This window comes from Aythya ferina, assembly GCF_964211825.1.
Source record: "Aythya ferina genome assembly, chromosome: 5".
In the NCBI taxonomy this organism is placed as follows: domain Eukaryota; kingdom Metazoa; phylum Chordata; class Aves; order Anseriformes; family Anatidae; genus Aythya; species Aythya ferina.
This window is the reverse complement of record NC_140301.1, coordinates 27,427,484-27,451,941: the sequence shown is the minus strand read 5'-3', so window position 1 is coordinate 27,451,941 and position 24,458 is coordinate 27,427,484. Positions and strand designations below refer to the sequence as shown.

Here is a 24,458-nt window from a genome sequence, read left to right as displayed (position 1 = left end):
CCCTGCAATAAATAAAATGCGATTGGCATTCTCAGATCTCCTGCAGCAGGCAAGTATGCAAAGAGCCCAGAAAGCTGCTGGATTCCGGGTTCCACATTTCTGAGGCTATCCTTTTATTTCAGTGCAGCCCAGAAGGACTTCAGTTCCACTGTCATCTGGATGAAATGCTTAAGGTCTTGAAAACAAACTATTTCACTAATAAATATGAAACACCTAGACATAATGTTTCCCCATCAACAAATTTCATCTAGGCATGAGGAGAATGGAAACAAATGAGCGTGCAATTATTCCTTTTTTTTTTTTTTAAGCTGCTAATAATAAAATAAAGCCTTAAAGCAGACATCAAAATTAACAGAGCATAAACACCATAGACATAAAATGCAGAACAGTGGGATTTTTTGGTTGTTATTCTTTTCATGAGATGTCGCTGACCTGCCACTGAAGCCTGTAAGTTGTTCAGAAGTCATAGTTCACAGCACTAAAATACCATTTCTCCTGTCCACCTGAAAAATAATTTATTAGCTCGATAGAAACACTACAAGAAGTTTTCTGCAGGTGCTTATAAAAATTGGTAAACAAACACAACTCCCTTTGATCCCTACTGTCAACACCCTCTTAAATTTCATCAGAACTAAAGCAGCACACCTGTTAGCAAATACCAGAACAGTAACATTTTGTAAGGAAATACTGAACTGTTTGCCAACTTTCACAGTTTTGACTAGTTCAAGAAATAAAAACATCCAAAAAAAATGACCAAAAGGGATTTGCTTTTTCTCTTTGTGTTTTCCCCATGCTCAGTAAAATTGCTTTGAGCACATTAAAACAAATGCAAAAGCACCGTGATGGGGTTTATTTGGTGTAAAACAGTACATTAACTTGCACCTATAATGAAGCCACTAGTTAAGATTTCAGAAGTGCATTTTTAAGAAACTATTATATCTCCTTGTGATAAAATAATTATCTGTTGGTGTACAGATAAAAACAAACAAACAAAACCTGACCAGCTTTACTGAAAACCCAGTAAGAGATAAATCATGCCTAAAATCTGCCACACTTTGTACATTATGAGAACAGCGGAACACCCCACATCAGAACACCACACGTACAGAAGCTGCATTTCAAACACAGGAACGCACCCATCAAATTGAAGAAGACTTCAAATCAGTAGGCTTGCTTTCTAAATTCTGATATATTTTTTTAATTATTAGCCTTGTGTAGCGCTTGTGGTTCTAGTCACAAGAGAAAACTGAGAGAACCCAACCGAAGAGAAAACCCAATGAGAAGATTTAGTGTTTTTTTTTTCTTAAAGATCAGTTTGCATTAGGATTGAAAGCATAAGTCAGTTCCTATTTCCGCTGTCATTAACCTTTCCCAAATATTTAAATAGTCCTAGTCTCCAGTCTTCCAGAAACACTACATTATGCATTTTTCAAGACATAAAATCTTTGATGAAATTGCATACCTAAATGATATTTCTCATCAGAAACCACAGCCTTACCAACCTGCCCTCCTATTTTACCTCTCTGCTGCAGTGTACAAGAGCGCAGCCTGCCTTCCTTGGCTTGTCCCTCAGCACCCAAAATAGGCAGTAGCGAAAGAGAGGGTATCGGGAAGGACAACTCACTGACAACTGACAACTGACTGCTCTGAGTAAGATGTTAAATTATGAAGTTCTGTGGAAACACTGAAGTGATTTCTATTACTTTAGCCTGTCCTGTCATAACGCTTGCAACTCCAGCTGATGGCAGAACTGTTTTCTCTGGTCACAGCCGGCGCTTCCATTACAGCCTGGTTTCTTCCTAGGAACAGCCTAGGGTGAGAGCAAAGGCTGCTCTGTGACTGCACAGCCCCTCAGGCCCTGGCCCCACCAGCACTCCGATGGTCTGAGCAGGGGGCACACACAGACCTTGTCCAGGGCGCCCGGCTCCCGGCAGGGCCTGAGGGGAAGCAAGCTGAAGGGGGCAGGAGAAACTGCTGGGGACAGACAGCGGGGTGAGGGAGGAGTGACAGGCTTAGGGACAGCACCACGAGGAACAGCTGGATCTCACAGCCAGGGAAGGGGGCATTAGGTGAGAAACAGCCGAAATTCACAGCTCCCTGAAGAAGAGCACTCACCAATTTTTCTTCTATGAATTTGTCTGATGATTTGTCGGGTCATGTGAAACGTGTGCAGTTGCAACATCCCGTGGCAAAAAAAATACCAGGTACTGAATCACCAGATCTACAAGAGCACGTTAAACTTCCAGGCAAGTGAGGTGAAACCACCCTGAGTGCTGGGGAGTGCAATGACTTACCCATACAGTGGACAGTCTAAGAGAATACTTTTAGACTTGATCAATGCCACCACTAGTCCAGGAACGTGTTACTGGATCACGCCTGTCTGCTGTTGACAATCATCTGTGGAAACTGACAACTGGTCTCCTGGGAATGCCATTCCTGTAGCTGTGAAATATAAATTCTCCCTATCTGCTTTACATTCCACCTCTGCTAAACTCTTCCTCCACAGAAAAAATGGATATAAATACAACCTTGTAAGAATGATTCCCCCTAAAAATAGCTACAAATATTTAACTACAGATTGGTGAAATGGCCCGGCTGTACAGTCCAGCTTGCAAAATTAAGTTCTGATGTGGCTCAAATGAGTTTAAATAGTAAGTGAAGTAAGAATTATGACATTTAGAAACCAAGAATTCTAGTGTTTTGAACAATATGGACTAGCTTTAGGCATTAGAAATTGCTAATTGCTAGGCATCCAGCTAAGGCCTGAAATTTTGCATAGCCTGGGTAGCTGGAATAAACAGGGAAAAAAAAAAAAAAAAAAAAGAAGAGGCCTATTGTCCTTGTTTTCACAAGTGTCAAAATGGGAATTAGCATATCCCTACTAAGCATCAAAAGGTAACTTGGAATTTCCCTGCTAGTCCCCCAGCTCCTCTTCCACCAGGGAATGCCATTGCCCAGCCATCTGCAGGCCCAATGGATTTACACAGGGTACTGAGGGTTGAGTTTTAGTCACATAGGCAAGCCTGAAAGGAGAAATATCTCCTGAAAGAAGCAGAGAACTTGAGCAATCATTCAAAGATTTTCATATAAAGCCGTTAAGATTTATTATTCCAGTTTTCCATTAATCATGCCAATCAACAAGATGTGAGAGTGAGCATTCTCCCTCCAAATTCACCATGAATTTCACATTTCATTCGCTGACTATTGTCATAATTCATCTCCATGGAAACAGTTGTGATGGTAAAAATGCACTGGTATCTTGTATCAGAGTGAATCAGACTAGAAGACTAATTAAAGAGGACTCTTTCTAAATATACACACAGCCTGCAAACCAGCAATACTAATAAAACAGTTTTAACATTGTCTTAAAACGCAGTCAGAGTATTATTAAATACCAAGACAGTTTCATGGACATACACGCAGATTCATGGTAGCGAGGTACCAACCAAAAGCCTTCCTTATGTAAGCCATTTCAAAAATTCTTGCTAACACAACGTCTTTATTTCTTTTTAAATGAGAGTTGGCAAGAGATACCAACTAAATACCACAAACCTCTAAGTAACTACATATCCAATGTACCAAGCAAACTTTCTGCATACAGTGAAACTCCATTATTGCCAAGTCTTGCAGACATCCCATGGAACCTACTGCTAAGAGAAATCATAAATCTGTAGTAGAAACACACTCACAAGCAGGAAACAGGCCCTCTGTGGGGCCCATTTGTGGTAAGAGCTCTAGGTAATTACAAGAGAGCACTGCTATGGAGAGCTTACAGGATAAACCAACACATCTAAAAACAAAAAGGAAGAAAAAAGGAAAAATGCATACCTGCATAGAAAGCATACTATTAACACTTCATTCTGCTGTGCATAAAAAGCATTTCCCGTTAAATATCACTGTGTATTAAAAAAATATCACAACACACTGAAAACATATTGTAAAGCTGTTTTCACATTCACTTAACTCTACTGAAGTGGTAATTATTAAGATGGGGAATCAGTCCCATTGCAAATCACACAGACCCCCAAATCCCCTGAAACAATACATTTTCTGGGAGCTGCACAGAGATCACCTGGCATTTAATGCCCTCCACACAGCCATCCCAGCTCTCCTGTTACGTACTGGCACAGCTACCTGACCACTCTTTAAGCCATTCACTTAACACTTCTTGTAACAGTCACATACATTCATAAAATTCCCTAAATATGAAAAGGGCATGAACTAAACCCAAAAATCCACTATGGAATTCTATTACAAGAACTGATTTCTCAGTCTAAGTAGTCACTCCATATTAAGGGGTTGTTTAAGGGTGAGCGGCATGCCAGAATGTGAAGCTGACAACCAATTCCCAAATAGCTTCATAAGCACTCTGCTCCTTTGTTTCCACGTTAATTAGGATGAATTAAAAATTTAAAAAGTAATCATTTGATTTTTCCTTTAATGAATAAAAACATTAATTGCATTGATTGAGAGGAAGAACAAAAAAATCTTTATTTAAACTCAACACGATACCAAAGTTGCATGATACTTCAGGTCCATAAAGTAATGAATAAAACTGGGAGAGAAGGAAGGTGCCATGCACAATGAACCCTAATTAATATGGCCTGGTTCTTGCTTGCAACAGTACTCTGGTATGGTTTCTTCAAACATAAGCTATTATCTGTTCTGAAAAGGTCTCCTTACTTCAGGCACAGAGCCAGCCTAATGCAGGTGCAGTGGTGCTAGCACAGCGCATGGTGCTGGCCTGGACCTGGCCTTCCTTCGCTGCCCCACAGCGACCTGCCCTTACATGCCCACAGCAGTTTGTAGGCGTGCCCTAAGAAAAACAAGTATTTTACATTAACATTTTCTTAGTAGTAAAGTCAAAAGCTAGCCTCAATTGAAACTATCTGCTATCAAAAGTTCACTTAGGGGTTTGGTATTAATATGGATCGTACCACAGGACGGAATAATTATGGGCAAATTCAGCATGTCTGAAGTCTGACATACGAAGCAGTCTGATGCAAGACACTACATTTTTGTATGTACAGTAGCATGATACAAATCAAGCCTACATGTAAGCAAGTTGTTCAAGTAATAAACATGCTTCAAATTTGACAACCAGAAGAAAAGACTACTTACTGGGAATAAAGATTTTTTTTCCCCTGCTATTGTGTCAGAAGGGATTTAAATATTTTCTGCATGATTTGCTGTCTTTTCCATTCAAAATACTTATTTCAACTAATTTGAATATTTGTTAATCAGTTCAAAAGTATGCAATCTTTACAAATAACAAGATGTACATACAGTTGTGCAAGATAAAAAACAATACAAAGTTTATTTCTACATTTTTTACTTTACATAGTAAACATTTCCTAGTTTAAATAAAATTCAAACCGATTACCAGTGGTAGCCACAACTGTTTTTCTGCAACACCAGCATAAACATATCCGTTTTAGATAGTCTTAAAAATGATGCATAAGCTGTCTATGCATCCAAATCACTATGAAGGTACGTATCATCATTACTGAAAAGAAAACTAATAAACCTGCATTATGAATAAACAGTGCATAGAACAGCCAGTACCTCAGCTGCCTCTAAACCAGTGCAAAACAAAAGGCATACGCAGTAAGACAGAAAACTCAAAAGCACAGCAAGGAAATGTTCTTGTATACAATGGGATAATAACCAAAATAACCAAAGGAAAAGCAATTCAAAACTTTGCAACAGCCAGATAATATATAAGTCTCAAAATGAGCCAAAGATATTTTGGAAGATATCTGACATTGGGCATTTCAAGTTATATGCCTATCCCCCATGAAGAGAAAATCCCGAGTTGGTGAAGAGCTGAGTAAGTAAATGACCTTCCTGCTCTCAAACACTTCTGCCCATTTCTCTGATTTGTTATTAGTGACTAGCAGGGGCAGGGCAGTGAAACAGAAACACACAAGTTTGATAAAACATGACAAGTTTACGTTCCTATTTACCATCAAATTGTTTGCAGCTGGCAGTAGGTTTGTATCACTAACAGAACGAGCTGGTTTCATTCTGACCTCTCCTATTTGACAGTTGCGATGCCAATACACTGGATTTCTAATAAAGATGTTATTTCACTGAGCCTTTTACATACAGTGTGAAAACTTCTCTGCAATCTATATAATCTTTGTTCTCTTTTTAAGGCTTTTCTAACACAAACCCCCATGTTTATTATGCACTACAATTTAACATGAATATAAGACCTGAAAGCATTGACCTGAATTGTTCCAAAGTTCTTGAAGACTATTTCATCTCATGATCAAGTAAGAGCACATTTAAAACAAACAACAACAACAAAACACGTAATAGCTGTTTATAGCTTTGGTACCCTACAAGAAGTCATCTATTGGGATTCTACAGAACGTAGGGGTTTTTTTTGTTTTTTTTTTTTTTTGAAGCTGAGATACCTGTTTGTGGAGAAAGATGTCTGGAAAACAAAAAATGGACTTGAAGGGACTACCACTCAAATGCTCCTGTGCTTAGGCACTCTTCTGGCCACCAGGCCGGCACACTGCCCTGCGCCAGGCTGTCCGTACCTCTGCAGATCTCTTCAGAACACTCATTCTGCTCTCACCATAAGTAGTGAGTGTTTGGGGGTGACATTAGAAATTAGAATTAAATTTGTAACTCCAAATGACTTATTTAATCTTTTAAAAAACTCGAAAGTCATAAAGAAACTCCTAGTCTTGAATATTCAAGAATAGGGTGAGTATTAGTAGAAAAAGTGCATCTTAAACTAATGTTGAACAGCCATCTTAAAACTTACCCCAACATATTCAAAACTGTTCAGTTAGAATACTTTTTTTCTCAGAGAAAAATTCAAAAAAAAAAAAAGGAAAAAAAAACAGCCTTCTTCATTTGTTGAAAACCTGCTTAAAAGAAATACTGATTTTTCTCCATTCCCCCACAAACTGTCACCCTTCAAACATTGCACTTGCAGTTACAATGTCTAACTAAGAACAAACAGGAGAGAAATGCAGTCAGGAGCTTCGGCTCTACAAGCTTAGTGCTTATTTTTTGAAATAGCTTGAGGATTTTGATAAGAAAATTTATTGATTATTTTAAATACCTGAAACCATTATTTTAAATACCTGATTCTCAACAACAACAAAAAAGCAGAACTTGCTTATTACAAGCCAGGCAGCATACGATGTCATGATGCATCTCTGTAGCTTTCACACGGAGTCTCACGAGGAGCGGCACTCCATCCCCTTTTAGCCATTCAGCAGGATTTGGAGGGAGTGCCATTTTCAGTGAACTCTTGCAGAAATCAGCAGCTCAAAAAAACCTGAACCCTAAGCAAGAAAAGCAACAAATTCTAACTACCTGTACCTGAACAGACTTTTAAAAAAATAATAATTTCCTGCACACACCATTTCCTTCTCTCTACTTGACAATTTTGTATTAGTTGGCTCTCAGAAGCAGGTTCTAAGAGCCTGGCAATTGTAATAGGCCACAACACAATGCTCAACTGTCATAAAATCCTCATCTCCTCATTTCATTGTTTACAGAGACCATGCAAGGTCTTCAGGTCAGCAACACGCCTTATTACCACAGCTCAGCCTACCAGAAAGGGGCTCCTTAATTCCCAACAGGATGCCAATACCACCATGATTTCACATTTCACAGTAAGGGCGTTAGCAGCAGCACCGATTGCAAGAGTTGTCTCCATACCAAACTTCTGACAAGCGACATACTTGTGGCTTAAACAAACAATAAATCTACTTATAAATGTACACAAAGTAAAACACAGAGATTGCTCTGAAGTTCAGTAACACTTCACAAAACAGGGAATTTGGAATAGGTTAATGATCAGCTTAAGGAGTTTGGTTACTTGAAACTGAACCTTTTCAGGTCACTCCTCAAAAACATGTAAACATACTGAAAAAATAGGTGACTTTAAGTAATCAATATTTCAAATACAAACAACTGTATGTATATATTGCAGTCATTGTTAATAATCATGAACGACTCATTTTCTAAGTTGTCAGCAAGGAACGCTTCCCATTACTATCAGGCAAGTCAGTTGCAAGCACACAGCGTTGCAGAAACACAGCAGACCCCATCGGCCTTACCAGCTCCTACACTGCATCACCCAGGTGCCTAAAGGTATGCCTATGTGGTGTGCTAAGAACTTGATTTGTATTTGCTGTCACGCTATGACAAGATGATACAAAAACTAAACAAAATTCAAATCGGTGGTGGTAATGTTGTAGGTTGTCTCTCCCTTCTCCTATTTCAAAACTGCAAAGAAAGTGAGACAAAACATTATTCTGCCTCCTCCTTATGCAAGACCTGCTCCACGTTATGTATGTCAGCAAGGGGAATATATACCATCATGAAAAAAAACAACGTAAAAGGCTTATTTTAGCAGATTCCAGCATATGGATTGCTTGCTTAAAAAAAAAAAAAAAAGCTCCAGATTACAGGGAGGTAGAGATGGATGATTAAGATGCTTTGCAAGGAAAGAAAAAAAAAATTATGACAGTAAATAAACTAGGCAGGAAATAAAACTGACTGATAGTCACCCCCTGTCCTCCCTGCAGTTCCTGTTCTGCACCACTTAATGGGGAGAAAAGGATGGAAATGCCTCCAAAGAGCTGTCAAAGCCCCTCCTGTGGAAACCCCTGCTGCAGCTGCAAACAGAGGGTGAATGGGGCTTATCTGAGCAAGTGGTAGCACAGGTGGAACAGCCAGCTGAAAGGTGTCTTATCTCTTGAAATTAAGGCATAATGTTGTTAAACATTCTCAGGAGAGTACAAGAAACCTTCCAAAGCTATTTCAGCTTCTGAGTAAGCGATTTGCTTTACACATACATGTACTTGCCATTACTGTGCTTCTACCCATTGCACGGCTTCCTGGGGAGGGCCGAGCCCCAGCTGCCCCTTTGGCTGTGCCAACAGGACGACTTCTGCAGCAATGTTACAAACAACCAATAAGCCAAACATGGTCATTGAGTTCAAAAAAATAACAACAACAACAAAAAATCCCAAACAGTAAACTACTCCTGGCACGGACAGGGGGTGGCCTTGGTGTGTGAACAAACCTCCAGTAATGGGGAGGGAGAACAGTAAGTGCTACAAGGAAAACAAATTTCTTCTCTCATAGTACCATGTTCAATCTTTCAGGCGATGCCAATTTATCTTCTGAGAAATCTCTTTATCAAATTGCAAGCAAGAAATAATATACTTCAATGCAATAAGTAACATAAAATACAACCAATAGTCCATAATCCTTGCAATTAAACTAAATTTATTTTTTTTAAAGGGAAAACTAAGGAGCTCTAAATCTCCTGTTAGCCCACTGTGGGATGTGAGCAGCAGGGTTTATTATTAAAATATGACTCAATGACCCAGGAGATATTCTGAATAAGATATGTCAGGTATGCTTGGAAATTCAGAGCAGAAATACTAATCTCTATCCTAACATTCACTTAGTCTGGTTCACGTCCCTGTTGTGTGATTTCTAGTAGCATTTCCATTAAAAAATTAGTCATGTCCCTGGAACAGTTTGCAGGTTGTAAAGCCTAATTTACTATCTGTAATTAGAGCTTTTGCCCATGTTAGTGAAGATGTAACACCAGGCATAGAAAATGATACTGGAATAGAAAGTTTTACTTGTAAAGGCCTCCAGAATAAGAAGATCCACTTCCAGTTGCTTTGAATATTATGTAAGAGAAAGCAGCATCTGTAAGACCTGCAGTTACTTCAGGAAAAAGAGTCTGAAGAAGCCAGAAAGCATAGCAAAGGCTGCTCTGGACTCTCAACAGCTCCCTTGAGAGTCTGGCATCTAAGAGCCACCCATCTCCACTCCTGCTTTAAGAAATAGTCCAAATAATGCTACACAGATCAAAAGTCCATTTTTGTCCATGCCAACCATTTCAATAAATGAAAAAAGCAATTACTTAAAAAGAAATATAACAACCACCATTAGAAATGGCAAGGCAGACCTCAAGGAGCCTGCTGCAGACGACAGCTTTGGGAAGTGCAGTGATGTAAGGACACTGAAAACAGAGCAAGTGATAGAAAGAAAACACACACAAAAAACGAGATGGTAGAAATATGTCAAAAACAAATACAAGAAAGTTGTATGACAGTGAAAAAATCCTTAATTACAATTATTTCTAATAAGTGTCTCTGTAGCTGCAATCATTAGTTTCCACCCTATTAAAAATCAAAGCCATCAGTTGGAAATGAACTTGTCTGACCACTGAACATTCACTCAAGAAATATTTTCCACAAGTGCCATCACCTAGCTAGTCAGTTGTCCTGGTTTCAGTTCGGACATAGCACCCTACCAGCTACTAGGAGGAAAATTAACTCTGTCCTAACTGAAACCAGGACATCAGTATGACAAGTTCATTTTACAGCTGATTTAGGAACTTCATCACAGCAAACCACCTCCCTACAAATCATTTTTTCTTTCACTTAGCAAAACAGAAGCTATGATTCTCTCCCAGCTGTCCCCTGAGGTGGACATACACGGCTCGCTTTCATATGTACTTGAAAGACTTCTTCAGCTCGGCCAGGAGGTACTTTACATTTCTCACATATAAAGCTATACTGTTTTTCACCAGTGGGATTTACGCAGTAAAGTGTAGCAAGGAAGGTAAAACTCAACATAAATTTTATGTTAATTAAGCAAAAAGGACTGGTACCACTGCAGATGACCGAAAGCCACATTTACCTAACCCCTCTGTTGGAAAGGAGATCAAAGGCCTTGCTTTGTTAGGACTGTTTTCAAACAGCACTGTGTTTTTAGCAATTTTAATTTGCTTTTATGTAATACATTTTCAGGCCATGTAAATACCATGGCTCTTCAGGATACAGTCCAATCTTTTGCTGGGCAGATCGCTTTTTTATCTATCTGAAAAAAAAAAATCAATGCCTCTGAGGCTTTCTTGTACATTGCTGGCAGGTGGCAGAGAACAGCCAGAAGAGCCTCGGCTGGGCCCATTGACATTCTCGAGTGCTCTCGGATCAAAAGCACGTCTGTTCTGGGGGTGCTTCAGGCAAGGCCAGGCAGTGGGCAACACCAGCAGCAGGAACACAAGGTCCGCTTCGGAAATCAAAGACCTGGCTGCCTGCTGTTACTGGGGTGCAAGGACGGCGTTATAGTATGTACTCCAGCTGTTTGACTGTGTTTTGGTGGGTTTGCTTTAGTTGGGATAAACAGTCCTGCCTAAGAGGCTAGCTAGTGCTTTCGGGATCACACAACTCTATTCGCAGAGATTGACTAGGAAAGCTTCTTGGAAATAGGATCCAACAGTCAATAAATTCTAAACATTCTTTCATTAACGGGCATTAGCACGTTGCTTGTTCCCATCACCAGGTGTTAAGTTTGTGGCTAGCCTCCAGTGTGGTGAAATGACCATGGATTTTCTAATCTGCCCGTCAGAATCATACTGTTTTCCTTATACCAACACCAGGAGCTAGATCAGACAACAACACAATGAAATGATTTACAGATCACTCCTTTGTCACAGAATCACTGAATGGCTTGGGTTGGAAGGGTCCTTAAAGGCCACCCAGTTCCACCCCCCTGCCATGGGCAGGACACCTCCCAGAAGACCAGGTTGCCCAAAGCCCCATCCAGCCTGGCCTTGTGCACCTCCAGGGATGGGGAACTCACAGTTTCTCTGGGCAAGAACTGAGAGCCACCTACAGCTGAAACTTCCTTCCCATTTGACTTTTCTCCCACATCAAGTTTTAAAATCTAATGGTTAGCGGTACTTTTCAGCTCGACCAAGCAGCAAGTTTCAATTTTTCCTAGTTAGCAGAAGCAAAACGATGCCCATGGCTAACTAGAAACACAAATTTCAAGAAGTTCCTTGAAACATACTTTTCAAGTCCTACAGCGATACGAGATCGGACATGGGACCTTCAGAGGCTTCATTCAAGCAATTTCTGTGGACAGACAGCTCACTGTTCTACAGAAGCTAAAGAGGCAATGACCACTCATATTTTTTAAGGGAGGCAGTATTTTCCCTTCTACAAGTGCATGCTGCTGTATAAATGACTTTTAAAATGCTCCCAACTAAGTAACTCAGTCATCCTTGGTAAATACGCTACCAAGACTTGAGCTCAGGTGCCTGCAGAGCTTTTTGAAAAGCCAGGAAGCATTCCTGATACTCTCCTCTCCCTAAGAGGCTTTACATGGCGCTCTGTTAGACATCCAAGTCTGCGATCCCTAAGAAGCATCAGCATTTTGTGTTACAGCATGGAAAAAGAGACCTGGCAGGTCTCTTTTCCGAGACCTTTCCTTAACCACTGACCTTAAAATTACTTTCAAACATGCAAAGCCATGTTACCGCAGAAAATAACTTCATTACCACCACAGGAAGGGTACTCAGTACATTTTGAAAGGCCTTCCCATAATTTATAGCAATCAACTCTTATTACCAATGCTTTTCGGAAGCAGCACCAATTTGTGATATCACAGGAGAGAATTGCGTGCACTGGTCAGAGGGGTGACAGCCGAGAGGGCTCGCTCGAGTAGAGCACTGTGGCGTTCCTGGATTAATAAAGATGTGCCGTGCTTGGGAAGCTGCTGAAAGCCCCACACAGCTCTACCTGCAGCGACTCCAAGGAAGCTGAAGGAATGAAATAACAGATCTGTAAGAGCCGTTCATTCTTTCTTACAGACATTATTTCACCTTTATGTCTTCTCACCTTTACACTATTTCGATAATACTTTATACAAAGACATTGCAAAATGTCTGCATATTTATAAAGTTTTCCCAAAAGTTGGCCACTTCAAAAATTTAAAACCCACTGCAGGCATGCCATGCATTGTAAGAAGCTGGTTTACATTTCACACACACATCTCTCTCTAAACTGTCTTTATCCATCACCTCTTGGACTAACCAGAAAATGAGCGGGACACAGGGCTTGGGATTTTTAAACCAAACCCTTCATCATCTGTACAACACAGACCCAAAATGAGACTCACCAAAAGCACCACCAGAAAGTTACAGTGGCCAAACCACCTCATGAGACATGAACACACTGAGGTCAAGAAAGCATTAGGTGGTTGGTTCTCTGACTGCGTATACGCTAGACCTCGCTCTGCCTGCAGCAGCAGTACCCCCACACTAGGAAAAAGTAAGTAAGTTGCAAAATGAAACACAAACCTTTAAAATGGGCTATAAAGCAAAATAAACTCCCTTTGTTCAGCCAGTCCCTTGCACAGGACTGCAAGCTGCAGCTCTCCTTGAACCACATCGGCTCCTCCTTTCCCAACTACCCACACCTTGCCAAATTCACGATGGCCCAATTTCTTACAAGGTAAGAACCAGACCAAATTTGCTGTTTCTGAAGGGAAAAATGTACCTCAACAAGCAATCTGAATTCACAGTATTCTGGAGAGTGATGGTCAAGTAAAAAATGGGTGTGGTTTGTTGTTTGTTTTTGATAAAATGTGTACTTTGAGCATACTCAAACCTGTTGCCCACTGAATAAATAGTATCTACCCTACTTTTTTTTTTTCTCCCCATTCCTAGAGACCAAACTGTAATAAACCAATGGTTATATACAGCATGGGAAGCTCATATTGCCAAAAACTCCAGGCCGAGATTGGAAGCAGGGGAATGGGCATCAACTGTAGCGCCAAGCCTTCTATCCATCTATTACTAAATTGGCAGGAATTTCTACTACTTGATGAAAATAAAACTGAATTCTCCTACTTCCTTGCCAAATATAGGGTAAAGTCTGTAGCAGAAGGCACAAAGCCAGTGTTTACAGATGGCCAACATGCTGTGCAGCCCTGTTCTGGTTGAGGCTTGCATCTCCCTACACACTCCCACGAAAGAATGATGCTACAGAGGGGCCGCATGAGCCAAGGTCTGCCCTAGAGTTCTGAAACACACAGCTAAAACAAAGGCAATTGTTCGGGTTGTTGCTTACCACGAGGGTGGTCACACCCTGGAATTGATGCCCTGTGCCTGTCAGCAGCCAAGAGGTGTTTGGACAATGCCCTCAGTAACGTGCTTCAACTTCGGGGTAGCCCCACATAGCGCCACAGTGGTCAGGCAGCTGGACTCCATCTCTGTAGGTTCCTTCCAAGGGAACTCTTCTAATTCCAGTTAACTCTAATGTCTTGATTTACAGGCATTTCAGATGAAATAAACCTAGAATGGGTCTGAAATTCATCAATCCATACTATGCACACAGCAGCCTACAGCTCAGGCCTTTCAGCAGCTCCAGCCAAGCCAAATGTCTAATCACAATTTCACACCCAAACCAGTTCTGGCACCCACTCTGCCTTCATCACTGCCGGCACAAGAGCATGTGGGAGGTACAGATGATACCTTTTGCCTTCACCATCCTCACGCTGACTACACTTCCCCCCCCCACTTTACTGAAGAGAGCTCCATATTCAAACCCAGCCTTTCATTTGTGCAGTACAGTCCCCAGCTCCAGTTTCCCTAGCTGTTCTGCAGTCAGCCACGCTTTCTTTTTGCTGCTCCTGATTTTTGACCTGGATATTCATACGTATGACTCTAGTTATAAAAACACATGCATCCTTTTATTTTGTAAAGGTTACTTGATATAGATGTTAGTGATGCAATCGTAAACAGGCAGCACAGGGTAAGACAGAAGGGTACTATGAGAAATCAGTACCAGATAATACTAGATGCTATATAATATATATTAGCTAATACTAGATAAATAAGACTGAAGAGTTTACAAGGTCCTCATTTTAAAACAGTTCACTGCTAGAAGGTGTTTAAGAAGATGCTTACATGCTTACATACTCGCTTCCATAAAGCACCAACCTGTTCAGCTGAAGTTACTGGGAAAATTCACAACACGGTGTTAAGTGCAAGAATTAGGTCTTCACAAAGCTCTTCCACTCCTAAGCGTAGAAACATTTAAACAACGTTCTTCTAGTGTAATTACAAGAGCATTTCAGCATCTTTAAAGCAAATTGGACAGCGACACTGCTTCTTGATTCCAAATATGACTTGCGTTGCAATAGCAGTTGGTGGTCCCAAATTAGATTAGGATTTGTTAACTAAAAAACAGACAACAAATAGATGGATGCATGAGGAAGAAGGATTGATTTATATTAACAAGACTGAATAAACAGTGTGATGCTTTGTATTCATATTAATTCCACTTTCTGGACAGGAAGAATTGGTGCTTATTAGGACATTCTTATACAGTGAGCTTAAAAACCAGCATAAAAACATTCACCATTCAATTCATCGGAAGTCACTGCTGCCTTATTAAAATATGCCTAAAGCATGGCTAGCAATTCATACCATCCTAGAAAGTAAACCACATCCACAACTAGAAACACAAACAGTCCACAACGCTTCACCTAATCTGCAAAGAAATTCCTGTCTGACCCCCAGGCAGTAGCCCCAAGCAGAAACCACTCCTGCCAGAAGGGCGACGGAGCTTTCAGAACCGCTGAGAGCAAAGGAGAGCTCTCCATGAACCTCAGCTGTAGTGGCAGCCAATACTGAGTGTATTCAGAGTAAGAAAGTGCTCTTCCAGACCTCCAAAAGGAACTAGCAGAACTCCTAAATATTTGCCATTTGCTGATGTTCTTTATTTACTTATTTTAAGGAGACTCAGATCTGCTGTATGATTGATTGCCTTTCCTACCCTGGCAAGTATAGGTGTTAATAAATAAATAAATAAATAAATAAATAAATAAAATTGTACAAAAACAGGAAAGGCACACGCTACCCTATCTTGATTCTTATAATGGAAAGCAAAGTAGTCTTTTCCCATCTACTTACAAAAAATTACTTCATCACTACTACATACTATTACTACAGAGACTAAAAGCACAAATTTTATCAGAGTACAGGTTAACTTTGAAGCCCTTGTAATGATATGTATAATTAAAACTACTAACTCAAAATTTCATTTATGCCTCCTACCACTTGCAGTATGGGAAGGAGTGAGTAGTACAGAAGCTGTTTTGTATTCTCTTTCTTACATTAACCATGACAGCTTGCAGTGCAGATACCTACATGATTTTGCTGGGAAATGTCTCTACAGAGAAGTCTGACAATTTATTCCAACACCTTTCTAATTATTAACCAGCTACTAAGAAGTGGAAGGACTTTCCTTCTTATTGCAGGACAGTTTAATTTCTCTACAAGTCTTCTGAATCATTTTGAAAGTGCAAGCTTATTATATCACTCCTATTGAGGGCATCCTGAGACATTAAATAGCTTCCAGCAGACTGAACAGACTGACCCTGAGGAAAAGCTGTTTCGATTCTTCCCCAATATACCAGCAGCTATGCACAAAATTTAACAGGCTCTGCTACATTTCTGAGGTGTGCTCAGCACAGAATTCTGACTTCCTGGTCTGTAGCTCAACACAAATGTTTCCTTTACAAATAAAACAAAACAAAACAAGTACTTTCCGAGCTGTTAGTTCAGAGTTAGTGACTTAAGCTGCACCCCTTCAGTTTGAGCTTCATGCCACATTTAAAAACAACCACTTCAGTTTGGAGAGCTCCCCTAACCTCTCTGCAGGGTGCTAGTGCAAAGGACACAATCAAGTTTCATGTGATGCTTTTATTTTCCTCAACCACTCCTTTCATGCCTTGATCATCTGCTGGCCCCAGCAGTGCTCCAGTAGGCTTTCTGCTCCTGATATACATGGGCTGTGGTTATTATTAGGCGTTATGCCTTTAGCAAGCTGATTCTCAATAGGCTGTTATGGGCCTGCCTTATTTAGCTTTGCTTTTGACTCAATGGCATCTCTGATCTATTTTCACCTTTTGTATTATGTCTTTTTTTTTTTTACTAATAACTTCTTTTGTCCTGAAGTTTCAACATGGCAGCTTTTATTTTCTGGCCACCTGAGACTACATTACAAACTAGGGAAGCCAGAGAGCACTCCTCAGCCCTTAGAAGTGCCCCTTATGACAGCTGCCTACCCCTTCCAGACGGGAGGAAACACAGGGCCACTGCACACCTTCACAGCTTGCTGTCCACAGAATGGAAATCGAGGTTTGCATGCTGAAAGGAAGGAGCAAGGCACGGCAAGAGTCTTCTGATCTAGATTAAACTGCATGCAACATGCTGCACCGTACGGTATAGCTAGCGGTCAGCTAATTGAAGCTTCCCTTTTGCTAGTGGCCTCACTTTTATGCTCTTTTGCGCTTTTTTCTCCACTTTTATGCAAGCTAAGCTTGACTACGCTATGGTAAAAATTCCAGAGAGCACGGTCTGTAGTTAGCAGATCCCAAAGGAAAAGTTGTTTCCCCTCCTAGTTTGTCAAACTAGGGTGGGCAAGAGAATAACAGGTGGAGCATGTGAAAGGTGACACAGAAGGGAAGAAAAAAGAGCAAGATAAACGTCTGATGCCTGATATAACTTGATGATGTCTGATGTCTGATATAACTTGAATGAAGTAGAAAACAGAACCGGTCTTGTTTATTAAACCTCTTTAATGCTTTTTAGACTACAGAGGCTTTTCTAAACATCACCCAGAGGATGTAGCATTAGCACTGGCACAATAGGCAGGCTCTTGACACCTGCTAGCTCCTGCCCAGTCAGTTTTGACCATGGACATGGCAAATAATTTTAAGAGTGTTAATTATAAAAATAAAATCTATGTGTTTGCCATAGAAACAAGAACAGTAAATTAAGCAAGTCTGACAAACCTTGAGTCACTATTTTGTCTTTACGTTTATGAAGTATAACATACTGGGGGGCGAGGGGGAAGTGTCAGTTCCATATTTAGGGAACTTCAAGAAAAGCTCATGAATAACTAACTGCATGGAGAGACAGAGCTGGAACACACAGAGGATAATTCCATACGTGCTCACAGGTTTCCTTCTAATAACAGTTTGCAATCCCACAGTGTGGCCTATAGCCCTGTATTACCTCTCCATAGATCAAACCTGACATTTACTTTTTGAGAAAAAACATTTCACTGCTCACTTTCAGCCATCTTGCACTTGATTACCAAATGACATTTTTAATGGGATTTTTTTTTTTTTTTTTATCTTTTAAGTTTAATTTCAGAATGTTTTACAGGTGCCTAAAATTCTCCATACCGCTGTCCCTGCATCAGATTTGATTGAAAATCTCCAAAAAGCTCAAAAATGACTAAAGGAAGCTGACAGTTCCCGATTGCAATAAGGCTCTCTGCAATCAGAGCACCGAGGAAGCACAAACTGAAGAAGGGAAGACATGCCGCTAAATAGACACACAGCAAGATTTCATTTCTTAAACATATACCAGCAAAGACACATCACAGTTTTCTTTGCTACTGCACATTTGCAGCTTCCCAGCTGATCAAAACATCACCTTTGAAACAAGTTAAATTGTTAAATATTATACAGAACTCTGAAAGCAACATAAAAATCTCCATGTAACACTCCAACCATAAATATTGGTGCAGTTGCATGAGAACAAAAACTTCTAAGGTGGTGCCACATGTAACCGAAACAATGTATTATACAATTTCTATGTCACATACATGCCAAAGGATTCTTAATAGTTTCAGGTTAAAACCTATAGAAAAAAAATGTAAATACTGCCTCAGGTGTCTTTAGAAAATATTGCATAAATATTTTGTATTTAAAGGTGATCAAGAAACACAGTTAATGGCAAAAACAGAACTGCTGGATCTGACATCCTGAAAATGTCTTGTTTGTTTCAGTAACAAGTTGACTGACATGCAAGAAAGACAAAAAATAATAATAGTAAGTAAGTAACCTTGATGTCTATTACAACCTGATATAACAGTATCTGGATTCCAGTCTGAGACCCTATGGTAAATCTCATGTTCCTACTGAATATAAAAAAAGACCCGCCCAGGGTATTCATTTTATTTTTCTAATGTATGTAGAGGCATAGGAAATGCAGCAAACGCACATTAAACCTCACCAGGACTGCCCGACGAGAAGATGTGTTATGACACACTTTACAGATGGCAGGCTGTAAAATAGGAAATTTATCCCGTTTGTGAAAACTGAACTGGGAAGTTGGGATGCACGCTCTGATTGTTTTTCAAATGAGGAGTAAGATTTGTGAGAAGTCAGTGTTCCCTTCCATGTTAAGAAATGCACATATAGCGGCACTGACTAATCACCATTTGATATTACTACAGAAAAATGATGCTAGATGGTACTGAAGATACTCATATCATAAGGCCAGACAGCTAGCATTTATAGTACAAAGCATGAATAATGTAAATTCAGGGAGTTGTACCGCTGAAATACACGAAACACTGAGTCCTCATACAAGATTATTGAGAAGCCATCAGTAATGTTTTAAGTTGGGTCAATTTAACGTAAAAGTTCTTAATCTCACCAAATCTGGTACTATAAGAACTTCTCTTCAAGTTTGTAAAATGTATACACAGGACTTTGTCACACGGTGGGCTAGTGCCAAAAGAATAAAAAGTCATATAAAATTGGAAACACCAACACCTCTTTACATTGTGAGCCTTTGTTCCTTCATGGTTCAAACACATACTAAGCACAAGAATTCATTTTTTACAAGTTTCAGCAGAATCTGAGATTCGGGAAATTTAGCCATTACGTCACGTGCAAGGAGAAGGAGCACAGAACAACATGTCCCCAAAGAAGCACAAACAAACCATAAAAAATGTGGGAGCAGATACAGACAGAAGCAGAATTTTGTTCCCTCTGTTTTTTCGGGAGGCTGCACACAACTGCGCACACAGAAAACCCCGTCTGGGACAGCTTGTACCTGCACTGGGGGCTCCGCTACTGCAGCCATGCCAGGCAGGCAGGCCTGGCACATTTATTTGCTTTTTGTCAATCCTTCTCCTCTTCAAAGAGAACAGATCCTTCATCTGTTACTGCATTGTACAGAACTTCAGACGGTTTTATTACTTCTAGAGAGAAAGTTCATGAAACACCAGACAAAAGAAAATGCTGACAAATTACTTTATCAAGGCTGAATTCCCAGTATCCATGTCTCAAAAAGTTAAAGCAAAACATTTCACAAAAGAAACTCCTTATCATAGTTATAAAGATAAATTAACTCATACAGACCCAGGCTGGTTACTGATTTTTGACATATCAGCAAGGAACTGACACTGCACCCCCAACACAGCTGATTTAGCACTTCTGAATTAGACCAGGAAGTCCCAAACAACTTGATTACATTTTTCTACACAAATTGTGAATGTCTTTAATTAAAAATAAAACTGGTCAGGAATACTGTACTAGATGAATTCTAATGACAACAGCAGACATTTTAACTGAATGAAACCAACAAGCATTGAAGTGATTAATGTCCAGGACTTTCAAGCTTTACACCTCCTAAACCAACACATAACTTCAAAAAAACAGTAGCTAATTTTTTATACACAGCATTGGCAAGAAAAAAAAAAAAAAAAAGGAAAAAAAAAAGCAACAGCAATACAATCACTACAAAGCAAATTCAGAAACACAGACAAAAACTTGGAAATTTTGGAAAATTTGGAAAAAGTGGACTAAGAAGGCTGGAAGTACCAGTACTCTGGTACTTTGGGGTAACAGCCTTTTAAACCCATCATAGCAAACTACTTAACCATGCTGTTCTACCTACACACCTATTGACTGCACTCATTCATTAAACACAGTGTCCTAATTTTGTAAGACAAGACTGCAGAGACCTACAGATTCCTTACCTACGCTTTGTCAATGTAAAAGTAAGTAAGCTAGCTGACGTAAATTCCTCCCTGTGCTCCTTTTCCCAAATTCTGATGATTCTCACAGGCCCTTCTAGGAACAGTGGCACATTAATGGCACACTGGAATTAAAGCACAGAAAGGTAGAAATAGTCCAGTCCAACAGAAAAAATGATGGCTGATCTAAAATAATTTGCTCAGTACTAGGCTCTTCTTCTTGTATTACTCCTAATCTGTGTTACAGTACACACAGCTGTTCTGCTAAGTGCATATAATATAAATAAGTTTTATATATATAATATTATATATTACATCTATATATATTATATTGCATATTATATAATATAAATAAAAGTTATAATATAAAGCTATAACAAAAGGTTTTCCACATTCAAATAATTTACAGTGTACATAGCTGAGTTTTATGTCTCAAGTTCAAATACCACCAGCTAATCTGAATTAGCAGATGTATAAAAACTGTACTCTCCTACTAGAGGTCAAGTCACCAAGCATTACTTGCATGCAGTAACCACAAACACCTTCACGAGCCTTACACACTGGGAAAATACAGAGCTGTCTGGAATAAGTCAGGATGTGCAGCATACTGAGGAGTTTTCACCTTAAGACTTGCCCTTTACAATCACCAAGCCTGAAATAAACTATTTTCTTGGCAAACTGAAGCCAGTGATAAAAAAAACAACCTTTAGCAAGGAGATCAGATGCTCTGCTGTTCACAAAATCACAAAGCACACGCTGCAATTTGTAACAGCCAATGCAGCAGTAAATTTAAATTAGTTTTTGAAAGTTTTGCCTAACGAAGTGGGCCATGTTTCTTTGAGGAAGTCTTTCACATTTCGTCTTTTGTACCAATCTGTTGAACGGACACATGCATGGTAAAACTGGAAAAGAATATAGAAATCACACTGTGGTTTGTTGTTGTTGTTTTGTTTTTTTTTTCCTGCTACATCTTTAACTACATAGATTAAATGATTATTTTTTCATTAGGTCTCCTTTGATCTTTAGAACGTCATTACTTTTTTGTATACTTTCTTCACTCCAATCCAGTATTTTTGAGCACAAGATTAATTATAAGAAAGTGCTTCTGTCATTTCTTAAAATAGATTCTGAGTGGGAGCACATGCCATCATGATGCTGTAACTCATCAGGAAATTATGATGCAGTACTGTCTTCTTCTAAAGGCACCTGCTAGCTAAGATCTGGTCAAGGTCGTATAAGCACTACTTACGTTTTTCAGGACTGTTTTCAGCATCATATTTCTTTAAAAATCCAGGAAACAAGCAAAGACATAGTGCATATTTTTCAAGAAAAAAAAAAAAAAAAAGAAGAAGAAAACTTGACACCAGTCATTTTGAGCAACTTCAATTTTACTCAAAGGTGCCGCTACCAAAAAAAAAATTAAGATAAAAAATGTAACCATTAAAATATTAAGTGTAATTAAAAAATGCAGTGAACTACACTGAGGATTTGTTTATCAAATAAAGCTAAAAATTAAGGTGTGGAGAACAGAATTCATATTTTATTTATTCATATTTTTAATCATGTGACACATAAATAAGCGCCTGGGGGAGAAGGCTGAGAAGAGTTCCCCCCGTTCCCCCAGTGTTACTTCCCTGCTTGTTACAACCTTCTTAAAGCCTGCACCAGTCATTTTTGTTATGGAAAGATAAGGAACATGACTATATCAGAGAGATCAGGGAAGCAAAACTGAAGGTTATTTTTTTTTCTTTCAAAAAGCTATTTGTTATTATTTCACTTAACTGAAAAGTAAACTTCACACTTTGGGTATACTTGTAAGGCTTCCAGCCTGGGTGATTCCAGAATTTTTTGAATGTTAAATACTTTAATTTAAAGGTTAAAGAAAACAAGAACTCCTGCTGTGACAGCATTCAAATACTTCATAAACATTCTTGATATTTTCTCCTCATCTGCACGGCTTCTGAATGCACGGCAGCCTCTACTAAAGGCATTTTTGCATACAAGTGAGGTTCAGGCCCTTGAGTCCTTTACAAAGCAACCCAACAAACACCATGTGATTTCCCTAGAAATCCAAGGTACCCTGTGCATTTAAATTTCCTGGTGGAAACTTACTGGGAAGCCTGGAGCTCCACCGCCACGAGGCGCTGCAGAAGTGTGGGCCTGGTGGGCCTTCATGCTGCGGGAGGGCAGTGGCAGACGCCAGGGGACAGCACCACAGGGCAATGCCATACCTCGGGCACCCACTGAGGGCTTGGGACCATGAACCCAGAACTTCTCCTGTAGACCCGTAATTAACAGATGGAAATGCTGGATGGAGACAACTCCTCCTGTTAAAGCTAGGTGACTGCACAGCAGAGAACTGAAGTGGTACGGCACCCAGGACACTAAGGCCCATGCTGCGGCCTAACAGCGGGAGCACTTCCCCGGGACAGACCTCGAGGTCTGAGTCCCTGCTCTGCCCAGAAGAAGGCTACGAAGAAGACAGTCTTCCTTCTGTTCTGTCACTCGCCTTCTAACACAGAAGGAAAATGCAACAATCGTTCTAAACACAAGGATTTGAACCCTGCTCTCCTCCCTCCCACTGCATGGTCCAAACTGCTAATTTTAAGATGCTGAAACATCACCACATCTCCGTCTCTTTTTGGATCTAGCCTATGAAGCATTACAGAGACTTGTTTGACTGATTATTTATATCTCTCTTCAGAAATACAAGACTCCTTAGGATTTGGGCACCCCTTCAGCCATGAAGCTTTTTAATTTCATAAGTGTATGGCTAGGGAGGAGCGCTCCTCATAGTGCTGCTCCACAGACAGAGTGAAGGCAAAGCTTTCCGTTCTAAAGAATATTTGCAGGTGTTCCTACATTTACTGCTGCACTTCCTGGAGTAACCATGACATCCCCAAGTATTTACAGAACTGGATCAACAGAATATTCTTTGCCCACCACAGCATCCCAACGAGGACATAAAACCACCTCATCAACAAGTCTAGAACAGTGACTCAACAGCTCCCTTGCCTCTAACATCTATCCACACGTTATGAAGTTGAAGTTCCTCAATTTCAGCAATTTTTCATTTTATTTTAGCAACTTGCACCTTGTGGATCATACATTATTTTTTCTCTCCATCCAAAATACATCCAAAAAGCTTCACTCCAGCCTTAAAACACAATTGAAGCAATGTAATGCTCACATAGGTTAACCAATATGGTAAATTAACTGTGAAGTATTCATTCATTGTTTTAGAATTTATTATATACTTTTGAATACGACATAAATTAAACCCACTAATAGTGCTTTGCATCTTCAGCTTCTCATCTCAAACTCTTATTGCCTGGAGCAAGGAGGGATGTAGCAAGAAATAAAACCTCAAATTTAAGACGTGTGTGCCAGTTTGTGTCTATTGCCTCATGTCCTGCCACCGGGCACCACTGAGAGAGCCTGGCGCCACTGTCCTTGCACCCTTCCTTCAGGCATTTAGACACACTGGTAGCATCCCCAGAGTGTTCTCTTCTCTAGGTTGAAGAGTCCCAGCTCTCTCAGCCTTTCCTTACATGAGAGGTGCTCCTGTCCCTTCACCACTTTCAGGGCACTTTGTCGGACTCCCTCCAGCCTGCCCACATCTCTCCTGTACGGGGGAGCCCTGAACCAGACTCAACACTCCAGGTGTGGCCTCACCACTCCTGAACATAGGGAAAGTCTATCACTCTGTGTATGTCATTTCCAGTGGATTAGCAGTGCCTCAGTAAATGAAGAGGTTTGCAAACCTTTAATGATTAAAGAAATACATAATTATTGACATTAGAATATTTTTAGTGCAAGTCT

General features: G+C 40.0%; 1 protein-coding gene across 16 annotated transcripts in view; it reads right to left on the bottom strand.

The window, feature by feature from the left end:
- Nucleotides 1-24,458, bottom strand: part of GPHN (gephyrin) — a 279,302-nt gene that overhangs the window by 236,940 nt on the left and 17,904 nt on the right. The window lies entirely within an intron of this gene.